This window comes from Indicator indicator, chromosome 10, assembly GCF_027791375.1.
Source record: "Indicator indicator isolate 239-I01 chromosome 10, UM_Iind_1.1, whole genome shotgun sequence".
NCBI lineage: Eukaryota > Metazoa > Chordata > Aves > Piciformes > Indicatoridae > Indicator > Indicator indicator.
The window spans coordinates 3827774-3843001 of NC_072019.1; positions in this window are offsets into that span (position 1 = coordinate 3827774).

The window sequence follows — 15228 nt, forward strand, 5'->3', positions numbered from 1 at the left end:
GTCGGGCAGCAGTAGCTCCAGTTCTGTAACCACACAGAGGAAATCAGAGAATTCAGATCTGATGTCTCTCTAGCCATCAAGCTGTCATTCATGCATTTTAAATTGTGGAACACTGAAAAGACTAATTTTGGCTGAGATAATCCTTACAGCACCAGATTTTACTTCTGGTAGTAAAATGGACTCTAATGGAAAAAAAAAAAAAAGGCAAAAGCAAAACCAAAGATTCTTTCTTACAACAACAAAGAAACCACAACGTTTCCCTGCTTTTTATCCCTCCTTCTGGGAGACAGCACAATATTTACAGTCCTTTTCCTGATTGTAATATTTCAAGCCATAATTTAAAATCAGTGTAATTTTGTCATTCTTTTAATGGTTTTTTAGAAACTGTGCAATGAAGTTGAAATGCAGTTGACCATCCTTTGACATAGTGAAAATCTTTACATTGCAGTGACACATTTTCACAGAGTAAAGGTAATTAATGTGTATGGTCTCTTGCTTAAATTTCTGTCGTTTTTTAACTCAGTACACTAAAATTTCCATAAATTAGTATCTGCCACAGAAGTAGAATTCTATTAAAGACTAATTTTATCATGCTCTTAAAAACTGTACATCACAGACAAACAATTCATGTAGAAATATGTGCTTGTTCCTTTGAGAGAGGTGAATAGATAAACTGTCCAAGGTACAAGGAAATAGAGCATGGATAATGCGGGTTTGAGATATTCTGTTGCTTAAGTGATGCATTAAATCAATATTCTGCAAAGCTTTTTCTTGTTAAGTTATTTACTTGGCTGCTGTCACAATTCACCATTTAGGTCATCTTGTGTTTTTAAAAAAATATATTTTCTTGTGGCCTAATTTAACTTTATCTAAATACTTTGGTTCCTCAAGTAATGAAACTTCTTCATGTGCTGAAATGATAGCATTGTTTTAATGGCAATATTTGTACTGAAATTTTGCACTTAATAGGCTGAAGAAAGAATTGACTTTGGAGTCAATTATTAGTTTATCTGCATGAAAATTTATTACTACAAATGAACAGCAGAACAGATAAAATGTGGCATTAATAAATTATTAAAAAAGGGTAATCCTTTAATAAAGTTCTAGAAAAAGATTTCTGAAAAGAAAGAGAAGTGTTTTTTCTTCAGGTATTTTCATCTTAATATATCTCTGCATAAATGGAATCTCAGCATTTGATTATTCTCAGCAGTCAAAATAACCATTCAAAAATAATTATGGAGATAATCAGAACCTTGTAATAACAAGATCCAGAGGTGTGCACTCAATAAGGGTACCTCAGGGAAATCGTCAACCTCCCACCTTTCAAATGGCTGGGTAAGAGCAGCAGAAGTTCAGCACCCTTGAGGTATTTCGTTTGTCAAAAAAACCCAGAAAGGCATAACCTGATTTCACGAATCACCTATGCTGTGTTAAGATTTATTGAGGTTCATATAACAAAATAATTTTAAACCAAGCAATTTATACAACTATTTCCCTCCCCTCCCCCCCCTAATCTAGATTTAAAAGGGTAAGATCATTCACTTCCATTTGTAAACTGTCTTAACGGTCTATCATCTATACAATGCTGTCTGTGAGATACCGTTTACATAACACGTACTTAGTCACAGCATCTACACAGGCATGTGACTAGGTCTGCACTTCACTTTTAGATATTTTTATACTTTTTAAAATAATTTTTGAAGGAAATATAATTGCAAGTGAAAGCCAGAGGGCTGTGCTGTTTTTTGTTTTGTATTTTTTCTTTCTTTCTCTTTCTAAGCAGTTTCTTTTAATTTTAAACTAAACTAAGAAACAGTGTTTTCAGGGAATTTCCTTATCCTTGTTAGGGTATTTTAGAAATATAAGTGTTTAAAAAGTGATGAAAACCCTAAGGTAAATGCAGGGGATATGGGTAAAGAAACTGCAAAGATTAAGATTTATGATTTAAAAAAGCAGAATTAAAATGGGTCATGGGGGGGGGGGGGAGAAGTTCCAGGTACTGATGCTTGTAGAGAAGAGAGAGATTGGGAGTGCCTGCATTCCTTGTCTCTATCACAAGGCATGAGAGAGGTCTTCAACCTAATCTTAAAATAGAAAAATGTAATTCTTTGGTTAGGAAAGAAAGTGTTTTTTCATATAGTGTGATAAAATTGTGGAACTCACTGGCAAGATCATAAAGGCTAGACCTGTTTCTTAATTACTGTGTGGCTATGGACAATTTTTTCTTCATTTGTAATCTTTCCTAACTCCATCAAGCTTTATTAATCTGTTTCCATTACACCTTTTCCCATGCATCTTTTCCTGTATGTGAGAACTGAATGCAAACCCAAAACATCTATTGTTTTGCTACCTACTTTTCCTTAAATTGCAGAAACTTTTTAAGAAACTACACAGATAGGGCAATGTAGTTATATTTCACCGGTACTCTGAAAGGTTGTTCTGTAGTCATTTAGAAAGCAAGCAGAATTCACTGATGTGCTGTAAAAAATACAGTGGATTTTTGTAATGTTGCTTAGATAAGAATGGTTTTGATGGGTACCATTTCTATATAACTACTATACTATCATATATTATTTTTTGTTCTTGGAATCAAGTGAAAAGAAATACAAATCTGATCTTAACATCTGATTAATACAATTTCGACTATGTCAGCCATTGCACAGAGGGAAGGCAATGGTGAAAGAAATTAAAATTGTCTGGAGTGAATTAAGTTGGATTTCAGAGTAACGTGGTGATGACAAAATATTTATGTAAATAAATATTACTTACTGAAAAAAAGGGAAGAGCTTCTTCAAATTATTGCTTTTCTACTGTTTAAAAATACCTTTTATAACTGGTTAACGATTTTGTGCAAGTATGCAGTGATGCATGTAGTATGACCATCAAAAGCAGTGAAAACTCCATTTCCTGACTAGATGAAACACCTAAACTGCATGAGGCAATAGGCTTTGTAATCCAAAGTAGCTGTAGAGTAGGTAGTATAGCTACTCGCAAAGCACCAGCAAACTGAATCTTACGTCAAACCAAAAGCTTTTAGTACGTGCTTAATGGGCTAAGAGCACAAGAGGACGCTATCACTGACATGGAACAAAATACACCAAGAAAAAAGATGACGGAATAGCTGAACTGAGGAGAACAAGAAGTTCCAGTGAAGCAAAAATTCACTAAATCCAAAAATGTAAAGTGCTGACCCCCATTGACCTCAACAAGTTGTTAATTAGCAGAGGATTAACACCCTTTTCATCTGCTGGCAATCACTAGAAAATAACGTGCATGCATCAAAGAACTTTAGGGTCGAACAAAAGATTAAACACAAAGGTTCTGTGGATTATAAAAGCAGAATCTGAAAGGGGCACTACACTGTCCAGTCTGCAGTTTTGAACAAATGATCAATACCTTAGGACATAAAATATTCCAGGAAGAAGAAGAAGAACTGAAATAGAAATAGAATTTTTAAAAAATATATTTCTATTGCAATCTTTTCTGAAATCAGTGTTTTTAACACTTTACAGCAAGAGCTATTAGAGAAAATCTGGACATATTTTAAAATATTGAAAAGATATCTTAAGGTAGACAATAAGCAGCAATCCTCAACATTTTGGATGTCATAGAATCATAGAATTGTCCAGTCCAGAAGGGACCTCCAAAGGCTAGCCAGTCTGACGTCCCTGCAGTCAGTAGGGACATCCCCAACTAGATCAGGTTGCCCAGGGCCTTGTTGAGCCTCACCTTGAATATCTCCAGGGAAGGAGCCTCAATCACCTCCCAGGGCAACCTCTTCCAGTGTTCCACCACACTCATAGTGAAGAACTTCTTCCTGATATATCCAATCTAAATCTGCCCTTCTCTAGTTTGAAGCCATTGCCCCTTGTCCTGTCACTGCAGGCCTTTGCAAACAGGCTCTCTCCATCCTTCCTGTAGCCCCTAGCCCCCTTCAGGTACTGGAAGACTGTTATTTGGTCTCCCCAGAGCCTCCTCTTCTCCAGGCTGAACACCCCCAGCTCCCTCAGTTCCTCATAGCAGAGCTGCTCCAACCCCCGATCATTTTCATGGCTCTCCTCTGGACCTGCTCCATCAGGCCATGTCCTTCTTATATTGAGGGCTCCAGACCTGTACACAGTTCTCCAGGTGAGGTCTCACCAGAGCAAAGTGGCAGAATCACTTCTCTGGATCTGCTGGAAATACATCTTTTGATGCAGCCCAGGATGTGATTTGCCTGCCTTGGAGCAGCTGGGCTGCTGTGAGGGCAGCAGCAGGAGGGAGGGAGGGAGAGGCCCAGGCCCAGGCCCAGGCCCAGGCCCAGGCCCAGGCCCAACCCAGCCCCACCATCAGCCCGGCAAGAACAGTCTCCCTGGGTCCCACCATCCTGCAGCTCCCAGGTATATCAGCAGTCAGGTGAGTAGTGCTCAGCAGCTCCTTGGTGCAGCTGTGACATGAGTGAGAACAAACTGAGAAGGCAGAGTCAGCATTAGTTGGACCATTGGCTGGATCACAGCAGCTGAAAGCTTAAATTACAGTGCATTTCTGTTTCAGCTGACAGGGATTGAAACCACACCAGCACACACGAGCAGAAATAAGGCTTTTTTGGTGACTTTTACAATGGCCACAACTATGTAAATGTGTTTCTAATTGTTTTGAATGCGATGTAATTTCAATCAAAGTAGTATTGCTTTCTCTGAAAGGGTTGGTTGCTTCTTAATTCTGAAAACGTGGCTAATTATTCTGAATGTACCTGCTGCAAAATAGAGTTTGTTTCAAGATGCAGACGAGATTCTAGAATTTATTTCTGTAGCACTTTTTTTTTCTGATTTGGATCCCTGAGGCCATGTGGGTGTTACAGAGCTGGCTGTGTGCTGCGCTGGTTTGTGGATGACCGACAGGGCTGCGTCCCTCTCATTCACAACCTGTGCTATCAGTGAAGCTGCACACCTCAGCTAAGTGGAAAAGGTGAAGAAACCGAAACCCTGTAAATGTAGCTGAGCAGCATGTGACTTTCACTGCCCTTAAACTGCTAACATCAGAAACTTCAGCAGGTTCACTGTCTACTGAGGAAATCCTGGCCTCATCTAAGCTTGTGATTTATGGCATGAGGCTGTGGGTTGGTGAGCACATTTCTCTTGTTGTGAAGACCCTGGTTAGTTTTGGTACCCAGAGAGATATCTGAGCAAATAAATTCTTAGTTTGTCTAATTACTTGTAAAGAGTGAGCTCTGTATTCAGTCTGAAGAAGAGAATGCTCTGAGGAGACCTTCTTGTGGCCCTCCAGTATCTTAAGGGGGTTACAAGAAAGCTGGGGAGGGACTTTTTAGGGTCTCGTGACTGGAGGGAATGGAGCAAAAATAGAAATGGATAGATTCAGAAGTTCTTCCCCATGAGGGTGGTGAGACACTGGAACAGGTTGCCCAGGAAGGTGATGGAAGCCTGATCCCTGGAAGTTTTTAAGGCCAGGCTGGATCTGTGGTTAGTGTGAGGTGTCCCTGCCCATAGCAGGAGGGTTGGAAGTAGATGATCCTTGAGGTGCCTTCCAACCCTGACAATCCTATGATTCTATGTTGCAAAAACTTTGTTCTCTCTTCACAATCAAAAGGGGTAACTTCAAACTTCAGTTTATTGGATATACAGTATTCCCACTTTTATAGAATAAATTACTATTATTAGAGTGTTTCTGACTGTTTATTTTTACTTCACTCATATTTAATTTCATCTTACTCAAGTTCTTTTTCTTTTGTTCTTTCTGAATTACAAATTTAACATATTTAAGGCTTCGTGATGGACAGATTATGGAGTAATTTGTATCATGAAAGGGGAATAATGGGGATTCCAACTGTGATTTTCAATGCTGTATTCATAGTTGCACTCATCAGAGGGAGCCTATGCCTTGACTCTTGTATTTAAGGTCAGTCTTGCAAGGCTGACAGCTGAGAAAAATATTTTTCAGATAAACTGAGTGAATCGGACCTGGAAATTTCTGAAAGATAATAAACAGGAAGCTGTGAAACTTTTAGACTGATTTCTCAACAGTCCCACAAGGACGTTCTCTGTCGTGAATTTGATCTCGTAACACTTGTGGTAGGTTTTGTTTTTCCAAGGCAATTTTGTATTATTAATTATACTCTGATACTGATTAGGACATATTCTATTACTATGTTTGGTTTGTTTCTCTCTCTCTCACCTATTCAGCTATTGAATAAGCATTTGAAGCCTCCTGTCAATGCATAGCTCTGCAAAAATATACTATTTAATGTTGCCCAGTTAATTCCCTGATTATTGAAACATAACCTAATTCACCTTCAGGCTTTATATGTTAGTAATTAAAAAGAAAATTAAAAGGTCCAGTCTTAAAGGGAAACTGATCATATATAACCATATATGAGAAAAACTATTGGTAACCTAAGTAACCAATACATAAACAGAGTTATTTAACTCTTCCTTTTTTAGTTAAATAGGAAGTTAATTCAGAAGGCTTTCTTATATGCCAACAAAAACCATGACCAGGTTTGATTCTCTCTAAAGGTTACTTCAGGATTCTGATTAAATACTGCCTGTCAGTTATCTCTCTTCCTAATTAGATAAACTTTTCAACCAAAATTCTTCAAGGTCCAGATTTAAATTGTGCTTCCAGGAAAGCTCACGTAAGCATCTTTGACATTTGTTTCCTACAAGTGTTTGTACTAGCAGAGTTGATTATTTAAATACTGTTGGAAAGCAGGTAAATTCAAATAAGTATTTATGAAAGGTGCTGCTTTTTCAGATCTAGGAGCTGAACCTAGAGAGATATATTGTGTTCAACCTTCAGCTGCACAGCTGTAACTGTTTCCAGCAAAATCGGTATTAGTGAATACCAGATTAAGCCTCTGTTTTTTTACTTTTTTTGTTTGTTTGGGGGGTTTTTGTTGTCTAAAACAATGGTTCTGTAAATACGTAAATGGTTCATGTCATGCCTCACTGAAAGGTAGTCTTATGCTTTCTGGTAGAAATATGTAACTGAGCATGGAAGAGATTTTCCCTTTAGCTACCATGGTAAAAATAACCATGAACTTTGCCCTAAAGTATGATAGAGAGAAAAGGCAAGAACAAAAGCAGATAAAATATTTTCCATATGTTTTTCTAACACTTAAAATTAAATCTAGATGAATTAGCTGAGTTCTCATACTTTTCTCAAGATTTGGTAAAATTAGCTTATTTTCACTCTTCAGAAGTCACAAACAACATCTTTTGGTGACAGTAACTAAAACTCAGAAGCAATATCTGAAAATACTGAATGTATGACTATTTAAAAGATTTGTACTCCTGGAACTTACTGTTTGTTTTCAGTTCTTTTTTTCAATAACTGAAATTCACAGGCACTAAGGCATGCACTATTTGGAACTACTTAGAATAAAGGTGGTGGCCATAAACATACTCATAGGTTCTTCTGGCTTTCCTTCTTTCCTTGAGCATGAGATCAGCTATGGTGGTTGTCTGAAACAACATGTGCTAGGGGGCTGTGAAATGTTCACTATATCTGACAAGAATATAGAGTAATAACATTTCTACCTGTATGACAAATGATTCTATGACATCTTGAGCCTCTCTTGTAAAGCTACCCTGCAGAATTCAATATTGAAATTACTATTTTTCATAATTTTGCATTCTCTTTTCTTGTAAAGGAATATGGAGGGTGGGTGTTTTTCAGTAGTTGAGGTTGCCATGGCAAGATTAGTGGATCGAAAGAAGTAAAAGTGTGGGGAAGAAGGTGGTATATAATATTGCTACTCTTTTACTGCTTCTGCTAATTCCAAACTTAGCCCTTGCTTTATCACATGGTGGGAGCTACGCTCATTATTATTTTCCTTAATGCTGTTCATGTTCAAAGTCAGGTTAGCACTGCACATCCCATTTATCACAAACTCAGTATGGAAAAGCCATATGGTGATCAAGGCTGGGAATTATGCCCCAAGTTTCACACTAAATGCACTTATATGGTCTTATGGCTACTTATACTTGGTGCCCATCTGTTAGGATGGCAGGGGGCCCACTGCTAAGTTGGCCAGACAATTGCCCTTGAGGATAGTTGCCAGACTATGTTTGAGCTTCAGTGGGCAACACGGCAATGGAAAAAATATAATTTTTTGTTAAAACTGCCTCTTTTTACCAACAATGGCTTCTTACACATGACTATAATTTCTACTTCCCATATGAAATATGTGAAATGAAAATGTGACAATGATGATTTCTCTTCCTCGCAGCAGAGCAGGTTATAAATTCGCGAACAGATGTAAAAAACATCAGGAAATGTTTCAAGTCAACTGCAGTAGATTAAAATCACAAATATTCAGTATGCAAGAGATTTCACATTAAATAGGAAACACAAAAACAGGTTGATGTTAATACACCTGTGGCAAAACTAAAGATGCAAGTCCTTAAACGTGCTTCAGGAATTTAGCACTCTGCTTCAGACTGTAGAGACAGATTCAAGTTGGTACTTACCATTCAGAAGGTGGAATGATCTTTGCTGATGTCAAAAACCAGCACATACTTTATTTCCTTCTAAAGATAAGAAATAAAAGTATTATTTCGGGGGAGTGGGGGTGATGGAAATTAAGATGCTTAAATCTTTTCAATCTAAACCAAATTTTGACACCAAAGAGTGTATGAAAGTAAAGGCAGGGAAGGAAAATAATAAGGCATAAAGGTACACATGATATTGCAAATTAATTTTGCAGGGTGAAAAAAGCAGAGATGAATTTAAGAAAAGAGGAAAAAGGACTTGGGCAGCATCAAGGAAGTATCAGAAGCATGGAGAGATGAAAAAGCAGGTTTGTTTATTTCTATTAAAAAAACCAATTGTATTAAAAACCTTATGTACAGATTAGGAATTGACTACATTGAAGATAAAAGCAGACAGTAATGACTCCAGGAAGGAAGGGGAAAACATCAGGAAAAAGCATTCCATCTAAAAATGAAAAATAAGCCTTCATGTGAAGGGTAGCAGGGGGGAAAAAACTCAAGGAATTAAAAGAAGGTGGTAGCATTTGTTCAGCTCTTCCATGGATGTGGGTTAGACTTTAGTAGGTCTGAGGCCTGAATTGCTTAAGAGTGCAGCTGAAAACAAAAAGAAAATATCTGCTACTGTCAAAGTACATTCTTGGTCTGGGTGTACCTGTTACATCTAAGAGGTCTATGCTGTCAAAATCTCATCTTTCCCTATAGAGATGATGATTTATTTATTATTTTAATGGCACTGCTTTCTGGATCTATAAAGTTCCAAGGGGCTTTATATTCTCATTTGAAAAGTCAGGTTAAGCAAAAACTACATGTTACTAGAAAATACTAATAACTTGACATTAAAACTTTTCGTGGGAGTATTACAGTGTTGATGGAGATTGTATTAGAAAAGGTCTTTGTGTCCAGCTGGACAAAACTAATTAAGGACACAGTTTGGGGGTCAGAACAATTGCTTATTTTGGAGCAAGCTGCATGCCAGGTCTTGTGGAAATGTTGGTGTCCTGTATGCCACGCAAGTGCCCTGGCCCTCTGGATTTTTCAGGTGGAAATGATCACCCTCTCCACTGTCTTCCATTCATCTTGAAAGGGATCACTGAAACGGAATATTTTTTTAAACTATAAAAATATTCCAGGATCACGGGATGAAGACATTTTCTGTGGAGCTTTAATGAGGAAAGGAAATTACTGACTCTAGGATGTGTTGTCCCATCCCAGAAGGGTCCAACATGTGAAAATGGTTATAGATCCATCATCAAATTCCCACTGGATACCAATAAGGAATGTCTAATGTTAATAGAAGATGTTAATAGCCAGTCAGACTCTCTCTAGTCTGCAAGGGGACACCCTCCCCTGTTGAACCAGTTGGCTGGGCTTGAATTTGAATCCTTGGTAGTGCATCAGTTCACTTTTCTGCCCTGTTTCTAGCATTCATTAAATAAAAAGATATTTTCTAAAATAGTTTTGAAGGACACTCACTTAGTATTTCGTGCTCCAGGAAATTAAGTCAAACGAGCTAAATGATACTGGATCCAATGATGTAAATGAGTAATTTTTCTTAGAATCATATTTTTCAAGGACCTACCACTCTGTAAAAACGTTTGGTTGTTCTGTGCTGGCTTCATGGCATTCTATATCAACCATAAGATTAAGAGGTTAAAAATAAGGTTCCCCGTTCTTTAGTATGTCTTTCCACTGTGGAGCATTCATAAAGAGAAATTATCCAGATTCATATTGATTTTGTAGGGAGGTTTTTAGACGTGAACAAAACCATGAATTTAATTTTGAGTTTGGCTCAGCATCTAAGATGAAACACATAAGAACCACAGTTACCCAGTTCATTCTGTACGTGAACTCTAGCAAAGACTTTTGCTATTTGAGTTTTCCCCAAAATAATTGACACACAGTCCCTTTTAGTATCCAGATGTAATTTAAGCAAAATACTTTCATTTTTAACAGATGGGCGTTTCAAAACCAGCTATATGAAACTAGTCTATTTTGAGTCATTTGTTCCTGGAGGGACAGCTTTTTATTTAATCATCATAGCTCTTATTTGCATATTGTGTTTCATTTGTTTCATGACCACATTAATTAGAAGAAAAGACTATCTCGCTGTACATGACATTTCAGTTCCTGAATGAACAAGGACATGAGCTTCAGGCAAGTTGCATTAAGCTGATCTGTAAAGAAATTAATAACAAGTGTACTTCAAACTTTTCTCTTAAAAATAATAATTTGAATATTTATGCATTAGAAAAGGCCATTCCTGACCCATGGCCAAGAGATTATTTTGTTGGTGTATCCACAGGAAAATATTTTATCTTGACAATCCCTTTCATGAGTGATTTTTGAAAGATAAACAGAACACACTGTTCTTACAAAAGCTTGATAACAATTTTGATTATGACCTGAGACGCTATTCTTGATCTTTGAATGCAAGTGTCAAATGGACATTTCTGGGGAGGTTTTGGACACACAGAAAAAGTAATTCCTAGTGAATGCTGAGTTGTAGGTCATGTAATGAGCAATAGAAAATGAGTTAAGGAGAAAAGTTGCTGTAATTAATGAATTTTGAGGCGAGAGGGGTATCCCAAATTTAATCCAGTATGTTGCTACTGAAAAGGCTTCCAAAGCTACATTTTGGGAAAATGTCCAATCTTGAAGTGAGGATTTCCTGAAGGAGTCATTCTTATAGTTAGTACACTAGAAAAGGGCATTACAAGGAGTTGTGTTAGCACTTCAATGCCATCCCTAAAAGGGACATTCAGATAGAATCATAGAATCATCCAGGCCAGAAAGTACCTCCGAGATCAAGTCCAGCCATTTATCTGGTAATGGAAAGGCTGAAAAAAATCCTGCTTGGAACTAGAAGAGTTTTATCACATGTACCTCATTTCTAGGAAGTGGACTTTTAGGTCTTAGAAGTTTTGTTAGGCACTCTTGATAAGCAAAGCATGCTCAGAGAACATAGCTTCAACAAGAAGCCTCAAGTAGTCTATAAAGCCATGCTGATACAAATATTTGTGGTCTCTTGCTTTCCACTGGAGAATAATATCCCTTTCCACTCCACCTTTCCTGGAGTGCCTTCGATTTGCAGACTGCATACCTTCTTAGATGAAAGAGAGCTGTAGTTGTCCTTTTACCTGTGGATTTCAGATTGTTTGGCTGGAACTAAGACTGACTATCCTGCCTTAAACTTCACAAAGTTGTTCGTTCTTAGGATGTTATATTTTAAAAACAAAAATAAAAAAACCCTCATCTTTGAAGCCATTGTGATTAGCACATTAAAATAAATAAATAAATCTGATTTATAAGCTACTTCTTATCATAGTTCTGATTCTGGCATGAGGAAATTTCATATACCGTGTATTTCTATGCTTCTATTTTTTTAATGACATCTACTTTCTGCAATACAATTTTACAGGTGTTTAAGACATTCAACTATATTCCTACAATGACAATGTCATTCTCAGAACCACCTTAGAAAACAATTATTTCATTTTGGCTTTGATTCTTCATATACTTTTTTTTTCTTTCCTATATTTTGCTTCAATCCTATTTTCCTACAAGTTCAGTAATTCTAGTCTTATCTCCAGCTGAACCTGAATGTTTTGATTTTCAAATGGATTCCAAGGGACCTCCTGGGTTCCCAAAGTGAGAATGAACTGAGGTACAGAGAAAAGGACAAGTTTTTACACTCCTCAGTGTACTTTCTCCTTATCCTAATCTAAAGACAAAAAGACCTACCCCCTGTCATGTTCATTAAAATAATAGTTTATCAAAGGAATTAACCATCCAAAGTAGCAGAGATTAGGGTTATTTGGCAATAATGGTCCAGTTTATGCACTGGATTTTATCAATACAATCTGAAGGAAGGACCGAAGAGGGCCACAAGGATGACCCTAGTGGCTGGACCACCTCTCCTATGGAGACAGACTGAGAGAGTTGAGGCTGTTCAGTCTGGAGAGGAGAAGGCTCCAAGGAGTCAGTATTGTGGTCTTCCAGTATCCAAAGGGGGCTACAAGAAAGCTGGGGAGGGACTTTTTAGGCTATCAGGTAGCGATAGGACTAGGGGAAATGGAGCAAAACTAGAAATGGTCAGATTCAGATTGGATGCCAGAAAGAAGTTCTTCCTCTATGAGGGTGGTGAAACACCAGAACAGGTTACCTGGGGAGGTGGTGGAAGCCCCATCCCTGGAGGTTTTTAAGGCCAGGCTGGATGTGGCTCTGGGCAACCTGAACTAGTGGGAGGTGTCCCTGCCCATGATAAGGGGGTTGGAACTGGATGATCTCTGGGGCCCCTTCCAACCCTGACAATTCTGTGATTGTATGATCAGGTTATGGCAGCTCAAATGAGGACAAAGTGTGACTTGAAATATTTCCCAGGCAGCCCACAGAGAAGCCTCATATATTTGAAGCTGTCTGCTTCAGCACTGAAGTCAATGCTATTTTATCTGCTCCCGCAACCACTGCATAAGCTCCTTTTGTTTTACCTATACACATTCAATTCTATTTTTGCATTTCAAATTCCCCAACGCTTTTCTTGCAGATAATTAAACATCTTACAAACCCAGTCTAACGAAACAATTATATTGGGTTTTACATCTAGTCTGTCTGGGTCCCTATTTAATCTTAGAAAATTAAATATATCACAGTAGCCATTCTGTTGTTAATGCAAGCAAACGCTGTTTAAGGGATCTGGGCTACTCCGGCAAATCTCCTTTTATTCTGCATCTCTTTTCTTGCATTTTGTTAATTTTTGAGTGCTGCTCATGAAGCCAAGAAAGCAGTAAAGTCTTTGAAAAGCATGAAATAAATTCTGTTCAGTGAGTGGGTAATTGTTCAAGGTCATCTGTTCGTTGTCTTTGTCTTGATTGTTTGAATTAGTAGCTAATAATGGGGCTAAACCGTGAATGAATTATTATCCATAGGGCATATTTTGGGGAGTGTCAGGAAATATTACAGGGTAATTAAGGTTATCCAATAGCAAGGCTGTGTTACTAGCAGATGTCTAGTAATTACTATGTTTAAAAAGTGTAGGGATTAAACTAAGATTATAGCTTTTATATTGTCTGCCTTTACAAGTCATATTTGGAATTTATTCAGTTTATTCTGCTGCCCTTTTCCTTTTGTTCTGATTCTGTCACTTAAATTCCAACTTAAACACAGGCCTCTCCTGGTGAATTAAAATAAACATCAGCAGATGGTATGCAGTGCATGTGTATACAAAATAGCAGTGTGGTTATTGAAGACTACAAAGATAACTGCATTGATAAATAATTACTGCTACTATTTATTTGTTACCAAGTTTTGATTCGATTTTAAGGTTTGAACATTAGGTCCTTTAGGTCCTAAAATTGTGCTAAGATGAAGCTTTGGAAATATCTTTCAATAATGTCATAGTTACAAGAGCATCTTTGCTCATTTAATTTGTTGAGTTGGTCATCTTAAGGCAAACCTAAAAGTCCTAAGTTCAAAGTTCTGTTGTTATTACTGACCCTTAGCTGGCTTAGTACTACCAGAGGCCATGGAAAGGGGAGCATTTGTTTAGTCCCCGATCCAGCAAATTTGATTTTAGCAGATGGGCTGAAGGGAGATAATGTAATGGACAAGTATCTGTGGCATCTGGAATGTCTGGATTTAGCACAGTTGACTGGCACTAGAGTGGGAGGGAAGGCGCAGAAGCTGTCTCTGCAAAGAGTGAGCCATAGAGGTAATGAGAAGGGTGATGACTAGAAAGAAAACGTCAGGACACTGAGGGTTTACAAACATAAAAAAGAAAAGTTGGGAGGCCTGAAAAATGGAGGAGAGGTACAAAATGAACATAACAGGAATGGGGAAGCTGCACAACAGTTAGTGAAGGCTTTTGAGCAAGTGTTTATGTGCTTTCTGGGACCTCTTCGAAGAGGGGCACGTTGGCAGCTTGGTTTTTTCCATAACAATTCAAACACAAAAACACAATTAAAACAAAATTGAAATAAAACCACAACTGAAAAAAAAAACCCAAACCCAAAACAAAGCAAAATAAAACAAAATTCTCTTTGGAAATTGTAGGTAATATCCTGAAGTCTAACATTTTTTGATTCTGCCCTTCCACTCCCTTGCATCCTTTTTCATCTGACTAGTGTTAAGCATGGTAGTGTTTTGCATGCTGCTGGCAATGAAAGAGGGAATTAGGCAGAAGCACTGTGGATTTCAATGTTTTGCTACCATGCTGGTAATTTTTATTGGTCTGTGGCTAGCAGCAGGTGAATTAGTCTATGGCAAATGTTGCTAGCTGTTGTAGTCCCAGCCTCTGCTCTCTCTAGCTGGCTTCAGTGATACCCCTGAATGCATATTCCATAATTTCAGAAATTATTTTATCTGCACTAGAAAACATTCATTAACATTGCCTTGACAGATTCCTTGGCTTTGAATAGGTGTATATGACTAAAGATTGTACTAATTTTAAAACACTAATTATGTACTTGCATGCAGAGAAAAATAACCAACAGCAACATGACATGACAGCATGGGTAAGTGTGGTTTACAGTGGGTTTGCAGTACTAGGATGAAACCTTGTGATCAAAAGCCCAGGTTGTGTGGCACATAGTAGTTAACTTTATTGCATATGGGATTTCATTAAAGTCAAAGGCATTTTTTTGTGATCTGAAATTAAGGATCACTTCAGGTTTTCTAATGGACTAAAATATTCTTACAAATGTCTCACTTGAAGAAATGAAAAATTAAAGCTAAAATATGCTTA